At 33.5% G+C, this 27,807-nt stretch overlaps 1 protein-coding gene across 8 annotated transcripts in view; it reads left to right on the forward strand.

Annotated features, from left to right (window-relative positions):
• CCDC91 (coiled-coil domain containing 91) overlaps positions 1-27,807 on the forward strand; it is a 332,875-nt gene that overhangs the window by 212,839 nt on the left and 92,229 nt on the right. The gene's annotated exons all lie outside the window — the stretch shown is intronic.

The following is a 27,807-nucleotide window of genomic DNA, read 5'->3' on the forward strand; positions in this document are numbered from 1 at the left end:
AGAATTATTCAGTATTCCATATTATGCAGAATTATACTTTGTTTGCAATTTCTATGTTGTTCTTTTTTTTTTTTTTTCCTTGCTATTTCACTGCCAGGCTCTCCAGTATAACACTTAATACATGTGGTGACAGCATCTTGACTTACTACTAATCTTGGGGAGAAAGCATTCAGTCTTTCACCTATAAGTGTAATGTATTATAAGTTTGCCACTGATGCCATTTTTGAGGAAGTTATTTTTTGTTACTATTTTTTGAGAGTTTTAAATCATGACTGGGGGATCTCTGGGTGGCGCAGCGGTTTGGTGCCTGCCTTTGGCCCAGGGCGCGATCCTGGAGACCCGGGATCGAATCCCACGTCGGCCTTGAAGGTGCATGGAGCCTGCTTCTCCCTCTGCCTGTGTCTCTGCCTCTCTCTCTCTCTCTCTGTATGACTATCATAAATAAATTAAAAAAATAAAATAAAAAATAAATTTAAGTCATGACTGGGTGTTTACATTTTAATTTACTTTTCTGTATCTATTGACATAATCATGTGTTTCTTCTCTTTTATATAATGTTATATCTTATATTTGATTTTATCTATCAAATCATTGTTATGGTCATGGGATAAATCCTATTGTTAATGAGAAATTTCCATTTTATATATTGCTCTTTTCAATGGGATAAAATTTGGTTGAGAATTTTTGTGGCTATGTTCCTGAGAATATAGGTCTATCATTTTGTTTTGTTTTTTCTTATGGTATCTATTTCTGGTTTTGGTGTCAGAATAAAACTGACTTTGTAAGTAAGATTTCTTCCTTCTCTGTTTTTGAAAAGGATTTGAATTGGATTCGTATTCTTTCTTTAAATGTTTGGTAGGATCCCCTGGAGAAGTCATATAGATCTGTATTTTTCTTTGTCGAGGTTTTTAATTAGTAATTCTCTATTTATTCTTCATTAGTTTTAATAATTTATGTCTTCAAAGGAACTTTGCATTGCATTTGAATTGTTAAATTTATCAGAAAAATGTAATGGTATCTGTTAGTGCCTATATGTTCCCTCTTCTTTTCCTCATATTAGGAATTTATATCAACTGGTTTAGATTTATTACTTTGTTAATCTTTTTTAAGAAGCAGTTTTTTGTTCTATTGTATCTTTATCTTTTATTTCATTACTTGTCTGATCTTTATTATTCCTTTGAGTTTTTTATAGTTCTTAAGATAGAAGTACAAATACATGATTTTAGAGCTTATGCCAGCTGCTGATTCCACTACATTCCACATATTGTAATATGACCTGTTTTCATTTTCATTCTACTTGAGATGCTCTAAAAATTTCCCTGATTTTTGTACCTATGAGATACTTATTTATTTATTTATTCATTCATGAATTCATTTACTTATTTGATTTCACATTTTTATTTAAATTCCAGTTAGTTAACATACAATATTAGTTTCAGGTGTAGAATTTAGTGATTCATCACTTACATACAACACTGCGCCATTAGAGTTGTGTTGTGTTGTTTACATTTCCCATATTTCGTGGGGGTTTTTTTCTAGTTTTTCTTTTTTAATTAATTTCTAATTAAAAATTTTTGTGTTGAGAATATATTCTATACTAAAATCATTTATTTTCAACTTATTGAGACATTTTGTAGCTTGACATATATTCTATCTTTATGTATATGCTGTGTGCACTTGAAAAGAACGTGTATTCCACTGTGGTTTTGGGTGCAATGTTCTATAAATATCAAATCAGGTCATTATGGTTGATAATGTTTTTTAATTCTTCAAAATTCAAAATTTCCTTCTTTCAGTTACTGAGAAAGGAGTATTGATCTCTCTGATTATAACTGATTTGTCTGTTTCTTTTTCCAATTTGTTCAGGTTTTTTTAATGTACTTTGGTACTTTGTTGTTGAATGCATAAATTTATATGTTATTGAAGTTTTAAATTTATACGAAGTCCAGCTTGTCAGTTTTTTTCTTATGTATCACTTTTTTGATGACCTAGCCTAAGCCAAAGTCAAAAAGATTTTCTTCTGTTTTGTTTTAAGAGTTTTAGTTTAGTTTAGGGCAGCCCCGGTGGCTCAGCGGTTTAGTGCTGCCTTCAGCCTAGGGCGAGATCCTGGAGATCCAGGATCAAGTCCCACGTTGGATTCCCTGCATGGAGCCTGCTTCTCCCTCTACCTGTGTTTCTGCCCCTCTCTCTGTCTCTGTCTCTGTGTCTCTCATGAATAAATAAATAAAATCTTAAAAAAAAAGTTTTAGTTTCTAATTTCAATTTTCCAAACTATCCAGTTGTTTTTATATGTGGTTCCAGATATGGATCGAAGTTTTCTCTTTTTTTTTTTTTTTTTAATATATGGATACCCAAGCATTACAGTCTTAATTGCTGAAAAGACTATTCTTTCACAGATAAATTTTCTTTGTATCTTATTAAAAATCAATCATATATGTGTGTGTTTATTATTTAACTCTATTGGTTCCATTTTTTCTCTCAACTCCTTTTTTTTTTTTATTTTTTTTATTTATGATAGTCACACAGAATGAGAGAGAGGGGCAGAGACACAGGCAGAGGGAGAAGCAGGCTCCATGTACCGGGAGCCCAACGTGGGATTCGATCCCGGGTCTCCAGGATCGCGCCCTGGGCCAAAGGCAGGAGCCAAACCGCTGCGCCACCCAGGGATCCCTTTCTCTCAACTCCTATACTACTAGTCTTGAAATAAGATAGCATAATTCCTCCAATATTGTTCTCATATTTCAGAGTTGTTTTGGCTCTTCTAAGTCCTTTGCATTTTCACATAAATTTTATAATTAGCTTTTCAATCTGTACAACAAAGCAGGCTAGGATGTTATGAACTGTTTTTACTCATATTAGTTCTGACACCAAATGTGTGGATTGTAACATCAAGCAATTCCTCTAGTTCTCCAGCTGGCTGTTGTATAAGTCAATTTAATTTTGACACTATCCAGAGTTAGTGCAGACCTCACTGGTTAAGGGCTTAGTCCCATATGACTACCCCCACGGCAGATGCCATTTGCAAGTTCTGCGCCTCCTATATCCCTGACCAACTGGCTATAAATCAAGGAGTTCCCATGACTCCCTCTCAGGCTAGTCAATAAATCCCTAGACCTCCTCCTGTATTTCTGGTCAAATGACAGTAAATTGAGGGTTTCAACGATCCCCTCCTAAGGTTTGATAATTTGCTTAGAACAGCTCACAGAACTCAGAAATGTTCTTTATTTACTATTAACATTTATTGCAAAGTATGCTGCTCAGGAACAGCCAAACAGAAGAGATGCGTAGGGTAAGATATGGGGGAGAGCCAAGGGTATTGTGGAATTTCTGTGCCATCTCTCAGTGTGTCACTCTTCCAGCACATTCACCCACCAGTCTAGATACTGTCTAAATCTAAATGTTGTTTAGAGATTTTTATGGAGATTTCATTACATAGGCATGATTGATTAAATCATCGGCCATTGATGATTGACTCAATCTCCAGCCCCTCCCCTCTCCTTAAAGATTGAAGAAGAGGGTGAGGCTGAATGTTCCAACCCTTTTATCACATGACTGGTTCCTCTGACAATTGGCTCCATCCTGAACCTACATAAGGGCCCACCTTAAGTTACTCATTAACATTAACATAAACTCAGGTATAGTTGAAAGGGGCTTTACGTGAATAACAAAAAATGCTCCTTTTACTCCTCTCAATAAGGAAATGCCAAGAATTCTAGAAGCTCTGTGCTAGGAACTGGGCATGAAGACCAAATATATATTAATTATTCTATCACAGACATTGCTTGGGATGGTGTTGAACCTATGTGGGTGTAATTAGCAACTTTACAAATTGTCTTTTTACCTAAGAACATGGAGCAATCTCCACCTATTTAAGTCTTTTAAAATTTCCCTGAGAAGGCAGCCCAGGTCGCACAGCGGTTTAGCACCGCCTTCGGCCCAGGGTGTAGTCCTAAAGAACTGGGATTGATTCCCACGTCGGACTCCCTGTGTGGAGCCTGCTTCTCCCTTTGCCTTGTGTCTCTGACTCTCTCTCTCTCTCTATCTCTGTCTCATGAATAAATAAATAAAATCTTTAAAAAAAATTTCCCTCAGAAATGTTTAAAAATTTTCACTGTTAAGGTTTAGCACATCTTTTGTCAAATTTATTCCAAAATATTTCATTTCTTTTTTTTTAAAGTAGGTATCACACCCACGTGGAGCCGAATGTCAGGCTTGAACTCACAACCCTAAGATCAAGACCTGAGCTGGACACTTAACCAACTGAGCCACCCATTTCTTATTTTTTCAATGATAGTTTGACTTTTATATTTTTTTTCAACTTCGGTTACCCAGTGCCTGTTGCTTGTATAAAGAAATACAGTTGTTGTTTACCAGTCTTGTATTCTGTGATGATGCTAAAATCACTTATTAGTTTTAACACCCTTTTTTGGTAGAGTCCATAGGATTTTCTACATAGATAGTTATTTGCCTGATAATAAAGATACTGTTGCATCTTCCTTTATAATTTGATGTCTTTTGTGTTTTCTAACTTTTGCACTGGCTAAACCTCTTGTCTAGTATTGAAGTGAAGGGATATCTTTACCTTTTGCTTGATCATGGGAAGAAAGCATTTGGTCTTTCATCCTTAGCTATAATGCTAGCTATAGATATCCTCATAAAAGCTCTATTAGGTTAAGTATTTTCTTTCTATTCCTCATTTTTATTCTGGGAATAGATGTTGGATTTTGTAAAAAAAAAATAAAATAAATAAAACAAAAAACAAAAAAAAACTATCTATCTATCTATCTATATATATATATAGAGAGAGAGAGATTTGGTATATGTGTACTTTGTCATGATATTATCTTCCTTTAATATCTATAGAAACTTTAGTGATGTCTCTTATCTTGTTCTGGATATTAGTAATCTGTATCATTGTCTCTTTTGTGGATTATTTTGTAGAGATTTATTAATTTTTAAAAATCTTTTCAAAGAACTGGGTTTTGGTTTCATTGATTTTATTCTTTGTATTTTTTACTTATTTCTATATCATTGACTTATATTCAGACCTTGAATATTTTATTTCTTTAAGGATTTCATTTTGTACTTCTTCTCGTGTCTTAAAACCAGAAGCTTAGGCTGCTGGTTGGAAACTTTTATTATTTATTTATTTGTTTGTTTGTTTATTTATTTATTTATTTAAAGATTTTATTTATTCACCTGAGAGAGAGAGAGTTAATGAGAGAGAGCACAAACTGCATTGGAGGGGGCCAATTGGGAGAGAGAAGCAGACTCCATGCTGAACAGGGAGCTTGACATGGGGCTCGATCCTGGGATCATAACCAAAGCTGAAGGCAGACGCTTCACCGACTGAGCCACCCACGTGCCCCTGAAACTTTTATTTTTAAATGTAGGCATTTAGTGATATATTTCTTTCTAAGTACTATTCTGGTGCATGTTTCACTTTTTGTCTTTTCTTTTTTAGAGAGAGAGAAAGAATCAGGGGAGGGGCAGAGGCAGAGAGAGAAGTGAGGGAATGCTTGGTGTAGAGCCCAAAATGGGGCTCAGTCTCACAACCCTGAGATCCTGAGCTGAAGTGAAATCAAGAATGGGATGCTTAACCTACTGAGCCACCCAGGCACCCCTTCTCACATTTTCAAATGTCATGTTTTCATTTTCAGTGAGTAAAATTACTTGTAATTTTTCTTTTGATTTCTTTTTTTATCCTTTGGTTATTTTGTTTTTTTTTTTTTTTTGTAGATTTTTTCTTTTTTTTTAATTATTTTTTTTTTATTTATTTATGATAGTCACACACACAGAGAGAGAGAAAGAGAGAGGCAGAGACATAGGCAGAGGGAGAAGCAGGTTCCATGCACCAGGAGCCCGATGTGGGATTCGATCCCGGGTCTCCAGGATCTGGCCCTGGGCCAAAGGCAGGCGCTAAACCGCTGCGCCACCCAGGGATCCCTCCTTTGGTTATTTTGAAGTGTGTTATTTAGTGTTAAATATTTGTGGTATTCTACATATATTTTTTTTAAATTGGTTTCCAATCTTATTCTGATGTGGACAGAGAACATACCTTATGTTATTTAAATACATTTTTTGAGATTTGTTATGGCCCAGGATATGCTCTCAGTAAATATTCCAATGTTCCTTATCTACTTGAAAAGAACACGCATTCTTCTGTTGGTAGAGGTTTTTGTTTGTTTGTTTGTTTGTTTGTTTTATAAATGTCATTGAGATGAAGTTTTTTGGTTATGTTGTTCAAGTCTTCTATATTGTTACAGATTTTCTTTCTAGTTGTCTGCCAGTTAATGAGAAGAAAGTGTTGAAATATCTGACTATGCTTATGGATTTGACTCGTTTCCCTTGCAGTTCTGTTTTTTCTTAGGAATTTTTTTTTTTTCTCTTCTTAGGAATTCTGACATACTAAACATTTAGGATTAAGTCCCCTTCATATAATTTAAAATTATAAAAATGCCTTTTCTCTGATATGTTGTTTATTATGAAATATACTTTGATATTATATAGTTTCTATACCTGTCTTTTGATTATTGCCAGAGTAATATATTTTCCCCTATATTTTACTATTTTTCTACTTTACTTTTTTTTTCAAGTTATTCCCCTTTACTTTTAAACTATTTCTGTCTTTACGTTTAAAGTGGGTTTGTTGTAGAAAGCATGTAGTTGGCTCTTACTTTTTTTGTTTAATCTAATAACCAAAGCCTTTTTATTGTTGTTTTTGAAACTCTACATTTAATTTGATTCTTGAGACTTTGGGGTTTAAATGTATGATCTTGCTGTTTGTTTCCTATATGCTCCATGTTTTCTTTGTTTCTTTTTTTTCTTTTTATGCCTACTTTTAGATTATTTTAATGATATCATTTTATGTTCTTTGTTGGTTAATCATGTACAACTCTTTGTTGTGTTATTTTGTGATTAGGGAAGGTTGGCGAACACTTTTTGAAAGTAGATAGATAGCAAATATTTTATCCTCTCTACTGAAACTATTAAACTCTGCTGGTATAGTGAGAAAATAGCCATAAACACTCTGTAACTGAATGGCCATTGCTATGTTTCAATAAAAGTTTATTTACAAAATCAGGCTACAAATTAGATTTGAACTGAAGACCATAGTTTGCTAAACCTCTGTTGCTGTAGCAGGACAGGAACTGGTTTAACTTGGAGAATTTTAGGATCTTGAGTTCTTGATTTCCTTTTTATAGTATATTTTTTCCTCAAGTTTCCTTTATCATGAGAATCCCTTGGATTCCTTGTTAATAATATTCCCTTTCCTGCAGTTTGATACAGTAGTTCCAGTGGAGCAAGGGAATATATAAAAGTTTTGAAATTGGCAATATTTAGATATTTTTAGCCTATAAAAACCAGCATTTTTATATGCTTCAATCTATTGCATTTTTAACAAGAATCCAGGTGTGTATCTTGTTTCCACCATATTAGGAAACATCATTTTGGACAATGTTTTCTAAATTTCCTGATTATGAGAACACTGGGGATATTTATTTATTATTCAGATTGATAGGATTCTCCTCTATTTTTATTCTTAATGATTTAGTTGGAGCCCAAGTGTATGTATCTTTAACAAGCAAATCAGGTAATATCTATGAGAGAACTTTGAGAGACACTCTTTTAGTATTGCCTTTATATTGCTGATCTTCAGCAACCCTTATTCTTAATTTCTCATCCTTCAAGTTTCAGAAGTATAGAGGAAATGTAGTAGGAACTTACTCCTACTTTTTTTAGGTGTCTTTATCCTCAATCAATTAAATGGATGTGTTGAAGAAAGAATATGTTATTATTGATGTCTTGTGGACTGAGAAACACTTCAAATGATGTCTTTTATTCTTTATTAGTAGTTTGGATTAGAGCAACTGTATAATTTCTTTGTACTTATGTTTAAAAATCTGTAAATTAGAGTTAAGTGTAGTATCGAATAGGTGCTATGTAAGGATTAAGTGAAGCAAAGTGCCAGTATATAGTAATTATTCAATAACCAGTAGCTAGAGTTATGTGGAGAAATCTCTCAATTTAGTTCCTTTGTTATTTGTGATTACAGTTATGCAAAGGATGTCCATTATCCTGAAATACAAGAAATAGTTCACTATTTTTTTAGTGAATTATTTTTTAAGATTTTCTATTTGAAAGAATGTTTAGATTTTTAATCTAGTTACAATTTCTATCAGCATTTGCTAATTGATTTTTTTGGAAACATAATTTCCGTATACATTTTGGAAAATTTCTTCTTCACCAATTTTGAAAGTTGGTGTATCACATCTTCTTGCAACTTTTGGTAATTAAATAGAATAAACAAAAAATAATAGATAAGCATTAAGATTTACCTGGTTTCATAGCAGAGGAAAATAGTTTTTTCTGATATTCTCCTAGGTTGTCTGGCCATGGCCTTGTAAATTGACATGAGAAAAGAAAGGAGATAACCATACAAATTAATTAATTAATTAATTAATTAATTTATTTATTTATTATTTATTTATTATAATTTATTTATTTCAGATTTACTTAATATAATTTTACATGACATGAAACCTTAATAAAGAAATAAAGAACACCCCTCCCCAAAAGAAACAGTTAAACTTGAGCATTTTTTTACTAGATTCAATGCGGAGTAAAAAATCATAGAAAAACATGATAGGTCAAAAGGGTGGGAGCTAAGGGTAGTAAACTGAGTGCAATTTAGCAAGACCTGTTATTTGGATTCTTTTTGTCATCCACCTGTCTTTAGAAATAAGGAAGCACCCTTTTTTCAGTGTAAAAGATAGGCACCTCTGACATGAAGGTCTTACCATTTGCTTCCCGGGGGGGGGGGGGGGGGGGGAGGGGTTGGTGGAGGCCAAAGAATTCTTTCTGCATCTGCCATTTCTTAAATTCCTTTAGCTTAAAATATTTAGTATGTCAAGGTGCCAGAATTTGGGATAGTGTGTTCTGAACCCCATCAGTTTCATGATGACATATTTGCTTCAGATCTTTTAAATTTGGGGGGGACATTACAAATAAAGCTAAGTCTCGCTTCTCTATCATACTTCCCTTCCTTCTCTAAAGGACAAACATTTTATAGATATTACCGTGTTTTTACTCTTGCCTCCATATGCCCATCCATACTTGTTCAGTATTTGGTTTTAGTTCTTAAATTCCCCCAAACATTATTGTTTTCATTTATTTTTTTATTGTGATATACTCAATTATTTTTCTTTACCTTGTACTGCTTGCCTTCTCTCTTTCATGTGTTCAATTTACTTCTTATATTATCTTTATTAATTGCAAAGTATAAACATTATTAATACTTGTTTTCTGAAAAATTTGTTACACCATAATTTTTGAATATTTCAGTACTATGTAAAATTCTGTAGCAGTTGTTTTCCCTGAAGAATTATTCCATTGACATTAATAATATATAGTGTTTCTTATGAGATGCCTAATGTTGCTTCTATTATTGATATTTGATAGATCATCTATCTTTTTGCTTTGTATTTTTTTTGATAGCTCATTTTATCCTTGATGTTCTGTAATTTTACTCTGATGAGCTTATAATTTATTTTTAAATTTATTTTGTATATATCCTCTACAGGGACAGTGATAGCTAACTACCCACCCAAACTTTTTCCTCTTATTTAGCATATGGTTGTCACTAGCTGGCTGCTGCTCCCTGAGGGGATCTTTCCCTATACTTTTGGGGGGTTGGTGTAATTCATAAATTCTTTGTTTGCCTGTATTCTTCCATGAAAGGAAGGTAAATCCCTTTTGGATTCAGTAGTTTAATGTATGTCATGATTTTTCTTGACAGTAAACAAACTTCAAGTAGCTTAGTTTTCCACCAATGATTTGGAAGTGCAAGTAATGTGTGTCACTTCCTGGCCAAGATGGTTAAGTAGATGGGCTTTGCCATCTCTTTTTTCTTTTGCCTAGAAAAGAAAAATATTAAGATTTTTGTCAATAGCAGAACCACAGGTATGGGGAGATTGTGTCTATGAATTATCACTTGGAGGGAATCTGTCATTTGAGACATTTCCCTGAAATAGAAAGATAACTTTTATTGTTTTAAGTCAGTGAAAATTTTGTAATTACTTGTTGATAGCAGCCAGCATTACCTTAATACATCAAGACTCATTTGGCATCATTTTCTTTTTTTTTTTTTTTAAGATTTTATTTATTTATTCATGAGAGACACAGAGAGAGAGCAAGGCAGAGACACAGGCAGAGGGAGAAGCAGGCTCCATGCAGGGAGCCCGACCTGGGACTGGATCCCCGGTCTCCAGGATCACACCCTGGGCTGAAGGCGGCACTAAAGTGCTGAGCCACTGGGGCTGCCAGGCATCATTATCTTTGAAAAACTTTTGTACTGTTAATAAAACCCAAACTTTACCACAGAAGTATATATATCTAGAAATTTGTTGCAAAGTTTAAAGATAAAAATATTATTATAATAAATAAATATAGACAGGAAGTCAGACAATTTGAGTCTCAAGTAAAATAAGTCCTTTGTTTAGGACAAGGTAAAAGAGTTTGTTTTAGTTAAAAATGGGTAAGATTTAAGTATGAATGTATGAAAGTATCAAAAAATAAAATTTTTTAAAAAGTACCCCAACATTTAAAGAATTGGTTTAATTTTTAAGATTAGCTTTGAGCTAGAATACATTTAAAATGAAAGAAAATTATATCTGGGTTTAATTAAAATTAAGGAATTCATGATTTATCCTTGGTGTCCTGCATATCACACTTTTTTTGTTTTGTTTTGTTTTGTTTTGTTTGTATGGGACTGGCATTTGATCACAGTAGGCTTTTTATTTGAATGTTAGTATATTACATCTCCAGATTATAGGAAGTTTTAAAACATTTCCTGTATTCATTTAGAGAAAAATTGGTAGCGATAAGTTGTTATACAACACCCCCTCTCATTCTGCTTGGGCAGAACAGAAAAATACTGTGGGAAGAAAATTTTTTACTCCATCCTTCTAGGTTCTTTTGGCTGGTCTATTAATTAAATTGACATAGAACAGATTACAGGAGAAAAACAAATTTAATTATACGTATACAGGAACCCCCATAAGAATATGAGTCCCATAGGCAATCAGGCTTATATTGCCATCCTGAGCTGAGGAGAAGATGGTAGGAGTCTGAGATTTCAAATGGCAAGAATATAATTCACAGAAAGATAAACAAGGAAAACAAATGTGTCCATGCTTTACAGATACAGTGGGACACAGAGAAATTTGCTGTCCAGGCCCTGCCAAGCTTCCCCATCCCACAGTTTATTATCACACTTAGCCCATATTCTTTATAGTTATCTCTGATGTTAGTTCTCTTCCTGGAACAAGACCTCTAAATTCTTTCAGGCAGTTAAGGGGGAGATAAAAGCTCTTCCTGAATCTTTTCAGCCTTGAATGACTTCAGCTCAAAGTGTGATCCATGTGCCAAAGTAGCACATTTTGGCAAGAGAGGCTTGTTCTGAACGCTTTCACACCTTCAAAATAGAAAAAAAGAAACAGAAAAGTACACAGAGAAACAAATCAAGGGCAAGAAAGTAGAAATAAAGCAAGGAGCATATTGTTTCATCACATGCTAGTGAGATTTTGCATGTGTGAATCCTGTAGAAACATTGAGAAAGTATTTAATCTTGTTCAAGACATTAATACTTTAGGACTAAAAGCAAATCTTTTTGGTGGAGTGGGAGAGGTAATTTTCTTATTGGCCAGAGAATTTGGAAAACAATTAAATGGATATAAGCCAAGGGTTTCAGGTATAATTAGCTAGCATATTGGTAATATTACAGGCCCTGGGATCATGACCTGAGTTGAAAGCAGATGATTAATTGACCAAGCCACCCAGGCACTCCTCAAATTATTTTTTTTTATAGTCTACATCAGAGTTTAATCTACTTTAATCTCTTTTTTTCCAATTTTAAGTCTCATCTCTTGACATCCAATTTAGGAGTTGGTTTGTAATGTTAATTTTTGTTTATAAAGTTCATTTTAAAATGAATATTTTAAAGCAGATTTTGTTAATAATGATGTATATATGAAATGATAATCTACAATATGTGAAAATGTGATTTTATATATCATAATTTGCAAATAACATTTTATTTTATTTTTAAATATTTTATTTACTTATTTATTCATGAGAGACACAGAAAGAGAGGCAGAAACATGGGCAGAGGGAGAAGCAGGCTCCCCACTGGGAGCCCAGTGTGGAACTCAATCCCAGGACCTCAGGATCATGCCCTGAGCCAAAGGCAGATACTCAACCACTGAGCCATCCAGGTGCCCCTTGCAAATAAGATTTTAAAAATGAAATATTGCATTAAGAAAGCTGTATTTCTTTTCAAGATTTATTTTAGAGAGAGAGAACGTGAGCAAGAGGGTCAGGGGAAGAGAAAGATGGAGAGAGAATCTCAAGCCGACTCCATGCCAAGCATAAAGCCTGATATGGGGCTTGATCTAACAACCCTGAGATCATAACCTGAGCAAAACCAAGAGTCGGGTGTTTAACCAACTGCACCACCCAGGCGCCCCAGCTGAGTGTATTTTTAAGTTAATTTTTTTAGTATAGAAAAAAATTGTTTTGAACTGAAGTTTGTCTCTCTACCTGAAAAAATTCTTGCTGAGGTCTCTGTTAATATATAGTGGTTGTGGGGATCCCTGGGTGGCGCAGCGGTTTAGCACCTGCCTTTGGCCCGGGGCGTGATCATGGAGTCCCGGGATCAAGTCCCACATCGGGCTCCCTGCGTGGAGCTTGCTTCTCTCTCTCTCTCTCTCTGTCTCTTATAAATAAATAAAATCTTTAAAAAATATATATATAGTGGTTGATGATTAATATGGAAGATATGATTCAAAAAATCCAAAATAAAGTAGAAAACACAGTGTTGAAATTACTTTCTGAAGAGTTCCATCATATTTTACAAAGTAAGTCTATTTTTTTTCCTGATATTATTCACTAAAAAGCTGAATATAATTATCAGGATACTTTTTGAAAATTCAATGATCAAAGGCTATACTTTCAGGGATCATTTCTATAGTTTGAAAATTCAGTGATCAATGTTTTGTTTTGTTTTAAAAACTTGCTTGTGAAGCTCATAAAGCAGGATGGCTCTTCGAGCTTTATGTTATATTTGGATGAGGAGTTGGCACCTAACAGCATTCCCCATCCAGTTCTTGCTGGAGCCTTCCAAAAATTTCAAAAGGATACTGGTCTTTACATCTAATAAACTTCTGATTAACTTTATATCTTCAAAGCATTATTTGTGACAGATAGGGATTATGCTCTATCATTATTATTATTATTGCTGCACTAGTTTGGTATGTATGGGCAGGAGCTATTTGGGGAACTTTTTCTTTTACCAGTCATTTCCTACACAGAAGCTTCTTATGTGTAATCAGGGCATATTATTCAAGAGGATAATCTAGGGAAAATGTTAGTGAATATGAGAAGAGGAGTAGTGAGACTCAGTAGATATAGATGCAGGCACTGAACAAGGTGAGACTAAGGCTACCAAAGAAACAAAATAAAGATCAAAACCAACAGGAGACTTTCTGTACTGATAGCGCTCTTGCAAACATGGTGAACATTTCCTAAAACTCGCTGGACCTTCTGCAAGAAGTGTGGCAAGCACCAACCCCACAAAGGGACACAGTACAAGAAAGGCAAAGATTCTCTTTATGCCCAGGGAAAGTGGTATTATGACAAGAAGCAGAGTGGCTATGGTAGGCAGACTATGCCAATTTTCCAGAAAAAGGCTAAAACTACAAAGTAGATTGTGCAGAGGCTTGAATGTTTAAGCCCAACTGCAGATCTAAGAAAATGCTGGCTATTAAAAAATGCAAACATTTTGAACCAGGAGGTAAGAGAAAAGCCAAGAAATCTAGTTCTGAGCTTCATACTTTGTTGTATTATGAAGATAATAAGATCTTGAGGTTAGGTTCACTTCATTTGGTTAGAGTTGGTCTTTTAAGAGGGAAATAAACTAGTGTCATCAATAAAATTCCCCTCCCTCATAGGACAATTTACGCTTGAAAAAAAAAAAACAGGAAGAAGAGGGCATTTCATATGTCTCTAATCACTCATATACATAATATCACATATATGATAAAAATGTATATAATCATTGATATAGTTTGCTGTGCCTGGGTACTGATGAATATGGATAAGACATCTGTTGGCTAAACTATAGCAGGCTCCTCTAAACCCCCTTTTTCCTATATTCAATATTGGCCTCATGCTTGTCATACTTGCATAGCCCAGTATTCGCAAGAATCCTGCTAAGTCAGTTAGAGAGAATTCCTCCAGCCCTTAATATCTGATCATATTCCTTGCCCTCCATCTTTGATATCTAAGTCTTGACTAGCCTTTATCAAGAATTCTGTTATATCAGTTTAGCAAGAATCTCCCCCTACCCTTGATGTCTCATATTAATTTTCAATCAACTAATCCCTTCAACTGGCATCCCTGGCTGTAAGTCCCTACTTGTTCTTGTATTCAGGTTGAGCTGATCTCTTTACCCCAATGCAACAGCCTTAGTATCTATCACAATAGCCTTGAACAAAGCCTTTCTTACTATTTTAACGAGTGTCAGAATACTTTTTTCCTTAACAGTATATATACACACACATACTTAAACCCAAATAATGTGGGTGGGCTCTGATCAATTGAAGGCCTTAAGAGTTAAGTACTACAGAGTTTCCTGAAAAAGAAAAATTCTTCTTTAATAATGTAACACAGAAATCCTGCCAGAGTTTCCAGCCTGACTGGTGCCCGCCCTAAGGATTTCCTACTTGATAGCCCCTACAGTGTGAGCCAATTCCTTAAAATCAATCAACATCAACCGCCCCCCACTTCCGCTAGTCCTTTCCCACTTTCTCTTTCATTTTCTCTTCCTTTCTCTTTCTTCTTACTTCTCTCCATGTATCCTATTAGTTCTTGACTAAATTTGTATTTATTTACTATTCTTTGAGATTCACATAACTTTCTAAGGGTGGTTAAGTGCTTTGTTGTGCTTTCTATAAATGCTGTGTGCTACTTGTCCATTGGAGTTTTGTCTAGCTATATAGTCCCTGAAAGTGTTGAAAAACCTGTATTTGCATCTATCACTCTTATTCAGCTCTGCACCTTAGATATTACAAATGCTTTCTGTAAATCATACGATTGATCGATTGATTGATTTAGATAAATATTGAGGAAATCTGGTTGTCATCTTTACTATTTCCAAAAAATGCTATAATTATATCAAAGTAGCCAAAGTTCAGTTTTCTCATAAATTCAGAAGTTCATTCAGTTATAATAATTCATTACTTTCTTGGTAATTATTTTTTATACTGAAGTTTACATGGATAATATATAAAAAGTAGTTATCAAAATACAAATTTCAGAAGAATTAGTGACATATTACCAGCCCTTTTTTCTTTTTACTTAATTTTATGCACGATGGTTATGAAACAATAACAACACTAATTTTATTACTTTTGTAAGACTTAGGGTATTATTATTCGAATTCATTCTTAGTAAACCATCAGGATCACTTGAGTCTCATTCATATAAAATAGGCAGAAAAAATGTGCCTTGAGGCCATTTATCTGCCAGGATAAACACATTTTTATTACCTGCTAATTATTCTCCCAAATGTATATATTGATATGTTAGCAGATTGTGGCTAGCCATAAAATTGTTTTTCTCTTACCACACACTTCACTTTTCTTTATTCTCCACATATAGTAAATTTAAGAAAATGAATAAGGAAGGGAAATTTTAAATTAAAATTACTATACGGAAAATAAGAAGCTTACCTTCTGTTTCTCTTGAATGCATTCTTTGAGAGAAAAGACACATCATTATGCTCATTTAAAGTAATGGAAGTAATGTTCACATTGAGAAAGCCATGATAAAAATAGTCCTACTAAATGTTTTACTCACTGCTTGGGGAAATATTTATAATGATGATAAGGGAAATTAGAACTTGCTAACTTCTGTTGATTTTTTTTTCTCTAATTCTTGTGTTGGTTTTTTGTTTTTGTTTTTGTTTATGTTTGTTTTTCTTTTTCTTTTTTACCCCACTAATCTCTCTCAGTACAAAGATGACTCTTTGACAAAGGACACAGTTAAAGGGAACAGAAGCCTTAGAATAATGAAAAGATTGCAATTGTGCATCAGCCTCCTGATAATATATACATAATTGCCTGTTTAGGTAAATTGTGATCAAGGAATTTGCAAATAGAAACAGTGAAACATTTTCTATTATATTTTAAGGTATTTTAAAACAATAATTTGAATACTATAACTAAAAATGGATAAGTACTCTTACATTTGAAAAAGAGTATCACAAACTGGTAATTATAATGATGGTTCTTATAATGATTCCAGAATGAATTCTTAAAGAAAAAATGGTAACTTCCAGAAATGAGATTGATTTCTAAGAACATATTGTTAGGTTAAAGTTATCCTTTTGGGGGACAGATTTACTAGGCTAGTAAGGAAAATGGGGCAGGAAAGGTTATCTAAACTTTAATAAAATTAAGTTTCTGATAAGATCAGTTTATAAACAAGAGTATGAAATATATGAGGGGCAAAGTCATTAGATAAATTGATTAAATGAGCATACCAAATATATAAATATATGGATTGATATCCATTTAAAAGAAAAGTCTGCAGTAGAATGCCACAAGGTACTGTCTTCATCTTTATCCTGTCAGTATTGTCGGTGATTTGGTTGACAATATTGATCGCATATTTTTACATTTGATATAACAAGAAGTTGTATTTAAAACATTCTAAAAGGCTGGAGTAGTGGTATTATATCCAAGTGAAATTCAAAAGTAATGAATCTTAATGGCTTAAACTTAAAATTAATTTCAGCATTTGTACAGGTTTAGTAGCCAAACTTAGCTATCCCACATGTATTTAGGAGTGTTATTTATAAAAAAAATATATATAAAAAAAAAAAAAAAGGAGTGTTATTTATTTAACAGTAAGTTTTTTTTTTTATTTAACAGTAAGTTTTAAAAACTAATGTAATTTTAGTCTGCTGTAATTGAGGTTAGTTTTCTGAAAAGCTGGGAAGAGGAGAGTCCCAGTCTAATTTGAATTCATATTATATAACTCTCTTTAACACTGCTTGTCATACTTATAAAAGAATAATTTTTTATTGGAATATTGGAACATATTTACAGGATAATGAATAAAGAGTTGAAGGGACATGAACATGTATAATATGAAATACAATTGAAAGTATTTGAAGTAAGTTGCCTATGTGGAAAATTGTTATATGGATAAAAGATCAGAGTTATTTTGGATCATTATAGAACTAGGGTCGGTGTATTGAAACTAGAGGGAAACCTTTTAACCCAACATGAAAATACAGAGTTTTATTAGAGTCCACTGAATTGTGTGACATTGATATGAAATCAGGTGTATTAAGCCATTTCTATCTGTAAAAATGGCTATTTCATATGGTTCAGTTTAATAAAAGTGATAGTGAATGAACAGTGTTACTAAGGTAGCAAATTTCTTTGAAATAACCTAGTCATAACATGGACGGACAGTAATTTAATGGATAGTATATCTGTTTATCTATTATATATGTACATTGTGTGTGTGTGTGTGTACAAAATGTGGAGGGATTTCAAGTATTCAATGAATAATCAGATTAACTGTCTTTTAAATTCATTTCTGATCCCAAGATTTTGTGATTCTAGAAATTGAATTGAAATTTGCATTTACTGTGCACTGAGTAGGAATTCCAGATAGACATGGACATGACTATAGTTGACATTGTCTTGACCTAGAATGTCTTCATTTGTCTAGAGACATAAACATATCTTACTAAATTTAAAGACATGTTAAGACAATGTTTTATATAGTGGTGGGCAGTTTACTGCAGTGCTTAATAGGAATTTTTTTAAAAAACTATTTCTGTCTTTATATTGATTACCTTTTCTTTTTAGACAAGATTTTATGTCTGTAAACCAAAATCTTGAATATTTTTCTTGAGATAGATTGTTTTTTTTAAAATATCTACTCTAGATAAAATTAATGCTTTGAGTAGTATACTTATTTTATTAACTTCCTGATGAAGTATTGAAAGTAGATAGCAGAAATGATAGTAAAATACTTTTTGTAGAAAAGTTATCTTGAATATTGATTTCTACCCACTAAATTTCTTCTGTTTGCTCAGAGATGTTTAAAATAATGTATATTCTGTTTTAAATAATAATAATTTTGGTGAGAAAAGGAAGCCTGAGGAAGATCTTTAAACAAAAGATCTCCATAGGGAGGCCTGGGTGGCTCAGGTGTCTAGCGTCTGCCTTCTGCTCAGGGCGTGATCCTGTAATTGGAGATCGCATCTCGCATCAGGCTCCTTGGAAGTAGCCTGCTTCTTCCTCTGCCTGTGTCTCTGCCTCTCTCTCTGTGTCTCTCATGAATAAATAAATAAAATCATTTTTTAAAAAATCTCCATATTTATTCAGTTCTCTATCAAATAAGAAATTTAATAATTCAGATCAGAAAAGTATTCATGATTTTTGGTATCTTGAGATTAAAGCTCATGAATCACAAGTTTGATGTTAGATGAAGTATAGTTTTTTTTACCTGAACTCTTAAAGCTTGTTTCAATGGCCAAAAGGTTATCTGAATCAAACTCTGTAATAATATTCTGCATTTAAATTCTCATCATTTGAGTATTTTCAAGGTCTGTTTCAAGAAATGGTGATTCATGAGGTATCTGAAAGGTTTTCATAGATGCTTATGAGTTCTCCATCTATCCTTATTAAGTCATAGCCATTCTAAAGCTCCTAACACTTTCATAGTATTAGGGGCAAAGACAGAGGAAATAAAAAAGTGGAGTGAGGATTATAGTTCAGATTATAAATTATGAAATTTACCACAAGTAGCTGTTCAATAAAGCATGTACATTTACATTATAGAATATGTACATGCTCTAAACATTTTACCATATTAACTTATTTAGTATTTATATTTTACTTTAAATATTACTGGAATGAGAGAAATATAACTACCTCAAATAGAACTACATGAATAATGTAGTTATGCCCAAAATAGTAGTCCTGTCAGCTCTCTTCAGAATAGAAGGAGGATCTGGAGTAAATAGAAGTCTCTAGAGTGCCAACAGCCTCCAGCTATTCCAAGGCAGCTCCTTCTGTTTACATTATTATCCTGTACTATCCACTTTCATTTTTTCCTAGTAGCATATACTAGAGGAGTTCAGCTTCTGGTAGCAACATGTGATTTTTTCAGGTCTGACCATAGGCAATTATAAAGGCTTTTTACCTGGCAGGTCATAGGAAAAATCCACACCTCCCACCCTAGACTTGGTATACAGCCAGTGCATTGTAGTGTTTGAAAGGAGTTGTGTTCAAGTATTCAGGTCCCTTTAGCTAGCTGTGAACTTCATATATTTGCATTTCTAGCTCAGATACCTTCTTCCCTAGATTCCTTTATCTGGGGTTCTTGAGTACCTGTCTTCTTCTAGTGCCTCTGCCTAGGCCTTCTTCTTAGGAGGAAGAGAATCCTTAAAGATAGTTTGCCCCACTCTGACTGGCTTATTCAGTACATTTCCACTCCTCATCCTCATCCCCAAGGTCCAAAAAACACGAGAGACTTTGTTCAGAGCTCCTCAAGCAGGGAAATGATTCCTACCTCTGCCCTGATTCATGTGGCCTTCAATTTGTGTGCAGTTTCTTGAGGGAGAGGAGTGGGCAGGGGAGGAAGGGAAGGGAGGAATCATCTGTTCTCTGGTTTTAGCCACTTGCTTACACTATCACAGTAAGTGATTAAAACCTTCTCTGTTGCTTTCATTCTGGCTGTTGCTGCTTAATCAGCATCTCCCATACTTGAGAGTCTCTGCAGATCGGCTGAGCTCCTGACAACACTACTGCCATGGTTGTCAAAATACAGTCATTGGGTTAGCAGCTTCAAAATCTGTATTACTTGGGGAGTTGGTTAGAAATGCAAGTTCTCAAAAAAAAAAAAAATGCAAGTTCTTTAGCACTACCTCAAAATATTGACTCAGAAATTCTGCTCTTAGGCCCATCAGTTTCTAACAAATTCTGCAGGTGATTCTGATATATGCAAAAGTTTAAGGACCATTAATAATGTTCCCATTACACATTGTTTTATGGGGCTTCTTCACCATCTATTAAGTTCCTGTATACCTAGATCTGTCTCTGAGCTGTCTCTCTACCTATCATAAATATCTTAGTATTTTCATACTATATTTTAATATAATGTGATATATCTTAAATATTGCATGGCAAATCCCTGCTTCTTCTTGATTTTTTCTTTTTTTCAATACTTTAAATATTTCATGCCACTCTTTTTTTTAATTATTATTTTTTAGCGTGCATGGTTTCTAAAGAGAAGTCTACTATAATTTTTATCCTTTTCCTCTTATAAATAAAGTGGCTTTTTCCCCCAAAGATTTCCCATTTTCTTTGATTTTTTTTTTTTTTTGTCATTTGAATATGATTCACGTAGGATATGTTCTTTTCTTCTTTCTTTCTTTCTTTTATTTTTTATTTATAGTCCTTGGTATTCTTTATGCTTCCTGAATCTCTGGTTTTTGTTTCTCTTTAATTTTAGAAAATAGGCAATTATTTATTCAAATACTTCTTCATTCTGTCTTCTTTTGGTATTTCAATTGCACATATGTTATGCCTTTTAAAATTGTCTCATAGTTCTTGGCTGTTCTAGTCTCTGTTTTTGTTTTACATTTTTTTGTTTTTTCTCTTTACACTTTAGGAAGTTTTTATTGGCCTGTCTTCATGATTATGATTCTTTCCTTGGTTATGTTGAGTCTACTGATAAACCCATCAAAGGCATTCTTCTTTTCTGTCTTTCTGTTTCTAACATTTTCTTTTGTTTGTTTCTTAGAGTTCTCATCTGTACATTATTCACCAATTCTTGCATGTTACCTACTTTTTAAGTTAGATTCCTCAACATTTTAATGATTTTTATTTCAAATTTCTAGCCTGTAAATTCCAAAGTCTCTGTCATATCTGAAACGTTGTAGTGCTGTTTTTGTCTCTTTAGATTATGTAGCTTTTTAGCATGCCTTATGATTTTTTGTTAAAGGATTAACATGTATCATGTAATAGGAATTGAGGTAAATAGACTTTTAGTGGGAAGTTTTGTTAATTTGGCTAGGAGTGAGTAGCTATATTTAATGTTTTCTGGTTCTGTTTGTTGCCAGATGGTTCACATTCCTTAAAGGTCCTTCTCTGTGTTTCCCCTGTTGTCTTTGGCTTCCCTAAGAACTCCTCCTTAGGTAGAGTCTGCATCTTAACAGCTCTTTCAGCTGTTACCCACTATCAGTATACTAGAGCCCTGTTAGTTTGGTGATGAGGTATTGGGGAGGAAAAATATTCTATAATCTTATTAAATTTCTGTCTCTTAGAGGATCTGTGACCGTCATAAGTATTTGTTGGCTTTTCTCCCTTTATGTGAGACAAGAAGACTAGAGGGGGCTGGAATCTTAGTCATGTCTCTTCTCAGGTGGAACACTTTATAAGATTTTGATAAAGTCTTTTCACCTAAAGAAAGTCCTTTGTTATGGATAATGCTAAGGGCATATTTCACAATGCTGTTTTTTCTACTCCCCTTGCCAGAGCCATGAGGGAAAATTTCTTGGCTTTTCACACTGAGTTCCTGATGGATTTCCTGGGAAAAAAAACCCTCACAATAGTGTGGGGAACCCCCTAAGACATCAGCTCCTAACTGTTCTCACTCCCATATTCAATTTCACTCAGTCTCCAGCAGTTTTGCAAATTTACCATTAAGTGTGTTCTTACCAGTGTATGTGTCCAGCAGTTTCTGGTCTAGGTAAGAAGATTTTGGCTCTGACTCAGTAGATTTGCCTGTCACTGTAGGTTTTAGGGTGACAGTTTGCCTTGTGACCATTCTCTAATGGACCTTAGGCATCGATCTTTAGTTTGTTCAGCATTTTTCTTCTTTTAAAAATTAGAGTGATTTCCAAGCTCTTTATAGCTCATGCTGAAACCAAAAGTGTGAATATATGTTATATTATTTACTTTATCAAATTTGTTTTAGCCATCAAAACTTTTCTTAGATTAAAAGCTTCTATTGAAGACTTTGCTAACAAATAAGACCAAGAGAAGAATATAGTGTCTCTAGTTGAGGTCACTAGTATGGGGATGAGTTGAGTTGAGTGTGGGGATGTCTAGTACTCTATTGGACATTTGAAAACTATTTGTCCCTTCTAGTAAACTAGTCAAAATGAGAGCTGAACCCTTTGTAACACTGTTGTTTGTTGGTCAAGCATTCTTTTACTGATGTTACTACTTAATATTATATTTTTGTTATATGATATGCTCATTCATGATCATTCACAGTGTTTACTATATGCCCTCATGTACTTATAGAAATATAGTTTATTTTAAAGGAAAAGAAAGGAGTATGTTGTATTTTAAAATATGTGCTTTATGTGACTCTAGAAAATAAAATGTTCTGCTTGAAGAAATTCCCCTTCTTATCTAGGGAATATGTTTATCTTGCACAAGGAACAGAAAGAGGCATTGTCTTTTTATTTTCTACATTGTTTTTCTAGATGAACATATAATCTTTCAAAAAATATGTCAAAGGTGTTGATATGATTATTTCATTTCTTATCTAAAAGATATTAATGATATGATAATCTTTCCCAAGATGTTATTCACCAGTTTTTATTTCATGATAATTATAAGGTTTGTGTGAGAAAATTGCCGGACCTTTCTGAAGTCTTCTTATAACTTGAGAGTCTTAAAACTCTCAGCTAAATTTTGAAGAGGGGGTTGGTGTCTGATATATAATTCTTTTTATTAACTTTCCAATTTCTGTCATATATATGCTTCTGACCTGTGTTTCAACTGAACCAGTAATTTAGTCCATTACTGGTCTGTGTAAATCTTACCCACAGCTATTTCCCAAGGTGGTTTTGGGTCTAACGAGTGGTTGGTGTTGATGTCCAGCAGGAAATCTTGCAAACCAGATGATTGGTGTGGTTCAAACTGTAACCTTGTTAAAGTACTGGTCAGGTTGCACTTAGGAGTTATTTAATTAGTTTCCCAATAATATTTGTGTACAATTTTTAGGTGACCACTACTTTTTTTTTCCTTTCATCATGGTTCAGAAAAAGACAGTTGCCTGTTGTTATCAGAGTCAGATATTAATCCAGTACTCTTTTTTCTTTAAATTACCTTTGGGCAATCATTTTAATAATTACTAGACTTCTCTTGAACACTAGTATCGATAATGATACCATAAGAGCTTTCAATGTACTAGGCACTGCACTAGAAAGTTTTTTTTAACTATAAGAACATTCTCTGCCTCTAAGAAACAAATGTCTTATTATGTGAGACATAAAAATGAATTAGAATGCAATATAATAAATAATACACCAGTGGTGGAAACAAAATTCTCTGAGGTTACAGATAAGAGAGTAGGCAGTTCTTCCTCAGTTTTAGGGAAGGATTAAAAAGGTGTAACATTGTAAAGGAATTTGCAAGAGTGGCCTTTTACTGGAGGCAAAACATAAGAATATTGTAAGTAGACAGAAATAGTATGAGTTCAAAATTAACATAAACCGTATATGTGTTTTTTTTCTTCAGGTTTACTGAAGTATAATTCACATACAGTCAAATCCACCTATTTTAGGTGAACCATCCTTTGAATTTTGACAGACTTCAAAAGTTTTACAGTTAACACCTGAATCAAGATTAAAAAACATTCTTATGACCTCCCCCAAATTTCCTCATTCCCCTTTTATCTGTATATGTATTTTTAAGAGATTTCAAGTAGAAGTTTTAAATGAAAAATTTTTAGCCTTACTTTTCTGATACTGAATAATTTTATCCAAAAAAGTATAATTTACCAAGAACATTTTTTCTAGTCTTCCACATTTGGGTTATTTTTTTTTTAAGATTTTATTTATTTATTCATGAGAGAGACACAGAGAGAGGCAGGGGGCAGAGACACAGGCAGAGGGAGAAGCAAGCTCCATGCAGGGAGTCTGACATGGGACTTGATCCCTGGTCTCCTGATCACACCCTGGGCTGAAGGCAGCGCTAAACTGCTAAGCCACCCAGGCTGCCCCACATTTAGGTTATTTTGATGGGTGAGTTAGTAGTTTAATTTAGGGAACACTATTATGAGAGTTAATCATTTAAAAATGTACAGGCTTGTATTATTTTAAACCAAATTATAATACCTATTTCCATTAGGAAAAATGATGAAATTTAAAACCATAATATTAAATACTCTGCCTTTTTTCTGTGATTTTATAAAGGCCAAGTCATGACAAAGGAACAAACTGATGGTTTTAAAAAGAGATGGTGGAAATGGAACAATGAGACAAAATAGCTAAAATGAGGTTGTGATATACATACAACACACTTAATGACAATAGTATCCTGAATACATAGGATTTATTCTATTTTGTCCATCATTCTTAACACATCCTTGTATAATTTGCAAAAAGTGGATATATTCACTACCCTAAAGAAGCCCACAGTCTGGAATGGGAATCTGATTTCTAGGATTATATTTACATAAAATATTATTAGAAAAAACAGATATTCAATTGAATTTGCAATAAAGAAACTATTTATACATTTGGAAAGAAACCTAAGGTGATATACATAGATTCCACTACATTTCTTTATATGAAAATATTATTAGAATTCACTCTTTAAATGATAATGACTGTCATTACAGGATAGATACTCTATTAGTGATTTCCACTGTAATGAAGTACATATTTCCATTTACATTAAAAATTATTTTATACCCTTCTGTTTCTCTGTGAAAGAGAAATGTTCTGCCCATGCCAGGGGTGTCTTGTAATTTCTCAACTCTATAGTTGACTGTGACTTATAAGTGTGTCTAATCAGCATAAAATCATATTAAAAATTACCAAAAAATCCCAAGTATGACATTTTTAAATCTCTTAATTATTGATTTCTAATATTACATTGTGGTCAGAAAGTGATATTTATATGACACTGAATTTTTAAATGTAATAATTACCCACAATTTGGCAAAATTTTATAAATGTTTTATGTATGCTTGAAAACTGTGTATTTTCCACTATTGGGATAGTGTTACATATATATATCCCTTTATTAAGCCTGTTATATTCAGTTTATATCACCATGCTGATTTTCCACTGCCTGATCTGCTGATTATTGAAAGAAATGTATTAAAATCTTCTACTGTAATAATAGGACCACCAATTTTTCTTTGCAGTTGTGACAGGTTTTGCCTTTTTTGTTATGAGGATATGTTATTATGTGCATATAAATTTAAATTATTCTGTATTCTTGTTATTTTGTGGTGATGTCTTTATTCTAGGAATTCCTTTTGCCTACAAGCCTGTCATTGATATTAATATAACTAAGTCTCGTCTTGGTTAGAATTTGCCTAACCCTCTTTACCATTCATTAATTATCAGTCATTTTTGGGTTTCAATATATCTCTTATAAGCAGGATGCAGCTGGATTTTTACTGTTAATATGACATGATAGTCTTTTTCTCTTAATTCGACTTTATTTTTTAGAAGTTTTTTTTTAAGATTTTATTTATTTATTCATGAGAATACACAGAGGGGAGAGAGAGAGAGGCAGAGACACAGGCAGAGGGAGAAGCAAGCTTCATGCAGGGAGCCTGATGTGGGACTCGATCCCTGGTCTCCAGGATCACACGCTGGGCTGCAGGCGGTGCTAAACCGCTGAGCCACCAGAGCTGCCCTATTTTTTAGAAATATTTTATACTCACAGCAAAACTGAACAGAAAGTATGGAGAGTTCCCATATACCTCCTGCCCCACACATGTAAAACCTTCCCTACCATCAACATTCCACAGCACAGTTGTATATTTGCTGCCATCGACATCTATACCATAGTGGTGTCTATACTGATATATTATTATCATCAGAAGTCTACAATTTACATTAGGATTCATTTTTGGTGTTTTACATTCTGTGGGTTTAAACAAATATATAATGACATGTATCCACCACTATAACATCATTTAGAATAGTTTCAGTACCCTAAAATTCCGTTGTGCTTCAACCACTAATCTTTTTTACTGCCTCCATAATTTTGTGTTTTCCAGAATGTCATATAGTTGGAATATTACAATATGTAGCTTTTTCAGATTGATTTCTTTCACTTAGTTGTATCCCTTTAAATGTCTCCTATGTCTTTTCATGGCTTGATAATGCATCTCCTTTTGTGCTGAATTATACTCCAGTGTCTGAATGTACCACTGTTTATTTATACATTCAGCTACTGAAGGATCTCTTATTTGCCTCCAGGTTTTGGTAATTATTGATAAAGCTGCTATAAATATCTGCATGCAGGTTTTTATGTGGGCATATGTTTTCAACTCATTTGGGAAAATAGCAAAGGGTGAGATTGCTGGATTGAATGCAAGAGTATATTTAGTTTTATAAAAAAACTGCCAAACTGTCTTCCAAATTGACTGTACCATCTTGCATTCCCATCAGCAATGAATGAGAATTCCTGTTGCTCTGCATCCTCACCAGCATTTCATGTTTAGTGTTTGGGATTTTGGCCATTCTAATAGGTGTATAATGATACCTTGTTCCAATTTGTAATCCTCAGATGACATATGATTTTGAACACTTTTTCTTATGCTTATTTGCCATCTGTATCCTTGGTCAGGTGTCTCTTTTGGTGTTTTGCCTATTTTTCAGTCACCTTCTTCATGTTCTCATTTTTGAGTTTTAATAGTTCTTTATATATTTTGATTAGCAGTCCTATCATATGTGTCTTCTGCAAATATTTTCTTTTAATATACAGCTTGATTCCTTATTTTCTAGATATTGTCTTTATCAGAATAGATGTTTTTAGTTTTAATAAAGTCTAGCTTATACATTATTTCTTTCATGGATTGCGCCTGTGGTATGTATCTGAAAAGTCATCACACTCAATGTTTTCTAGATTTTCTCTTATGTCATCTTCTAGGACTTTCATAAATTTGTGTTTTACATTTGCATCTGTGATCCATTTTGAGTTCATTTATGTTTCTTTTGTACTTAAATTGTCAAGTGAAGTGTCTATCATGTTTATCATGATAGTTCTTATCATGTGTTTATATTTATCATGATAGATTTTTATCATGTTTATCACAGGAAGTGTTTATGATAAAAAGATATTGAATTTGATTAAATGCTTTTTTTTGCATCTATTGAAATGAAAACTGAAGTGGATAGCACTGGAAAGTCCTTCTGTATTTGTGTGCTGTTGATAAACTTTTTTTTTTGTTTTTATCATAATAAACATTTCTTTCTCATTCTTGTAGTTTTACTACACATATAATTCTGAGTTAATAGTAATTACCATTTTTTAATTACCATTTTTTATAGACAGTTAATCATTTCTTTATGGGTGCTGATACAGAATCCCCTTTTTCTTTGAGTTCTGCTTTTTCACCATAATATTACTTGGCTTGAATTTTTAAAAGAACATTTTATGTTATTTATTGGCTTGTTTTTTTTTTTTAAGATTTTATTTACTTATTCATGAGAGACACAGAGAGAGAGAGAGAGAGAGAGAGAGAGGCAGAGACAGGCAGAGGGAGAAGCAGGAAGCAGGCTCCATGCAGGAAGCCTGACGTGGGACTCAATCCCGGGACTCCAGGATCAGGCCCTGGGCTGAAGGCAGGTGCCAAACTGCTGAGCCACCCAGGGATCCCTTTATTGGGTTTTAATATGGAAAATTGCTTCTATCTCATTCTCTCTATTATTTCCCTCCAGAACTCTAATATATTAAA

This window comes from Canis lupus, chromosome 27 (assembly GCF_011100685.1).
Source record: "Canis lupus familiaris isolate Mischka breed German Shepherd chromosome 27, alternate assembly UU_Cfam_GSD_1.0, whole genome shotgun sequence".
NCBI classification, from domain to species: domain Eukaryota; kingdom Metazoa; phylum Chordata; class Mammalia; order Carnivora; family Canidae; genus Canis; species Canis lupus.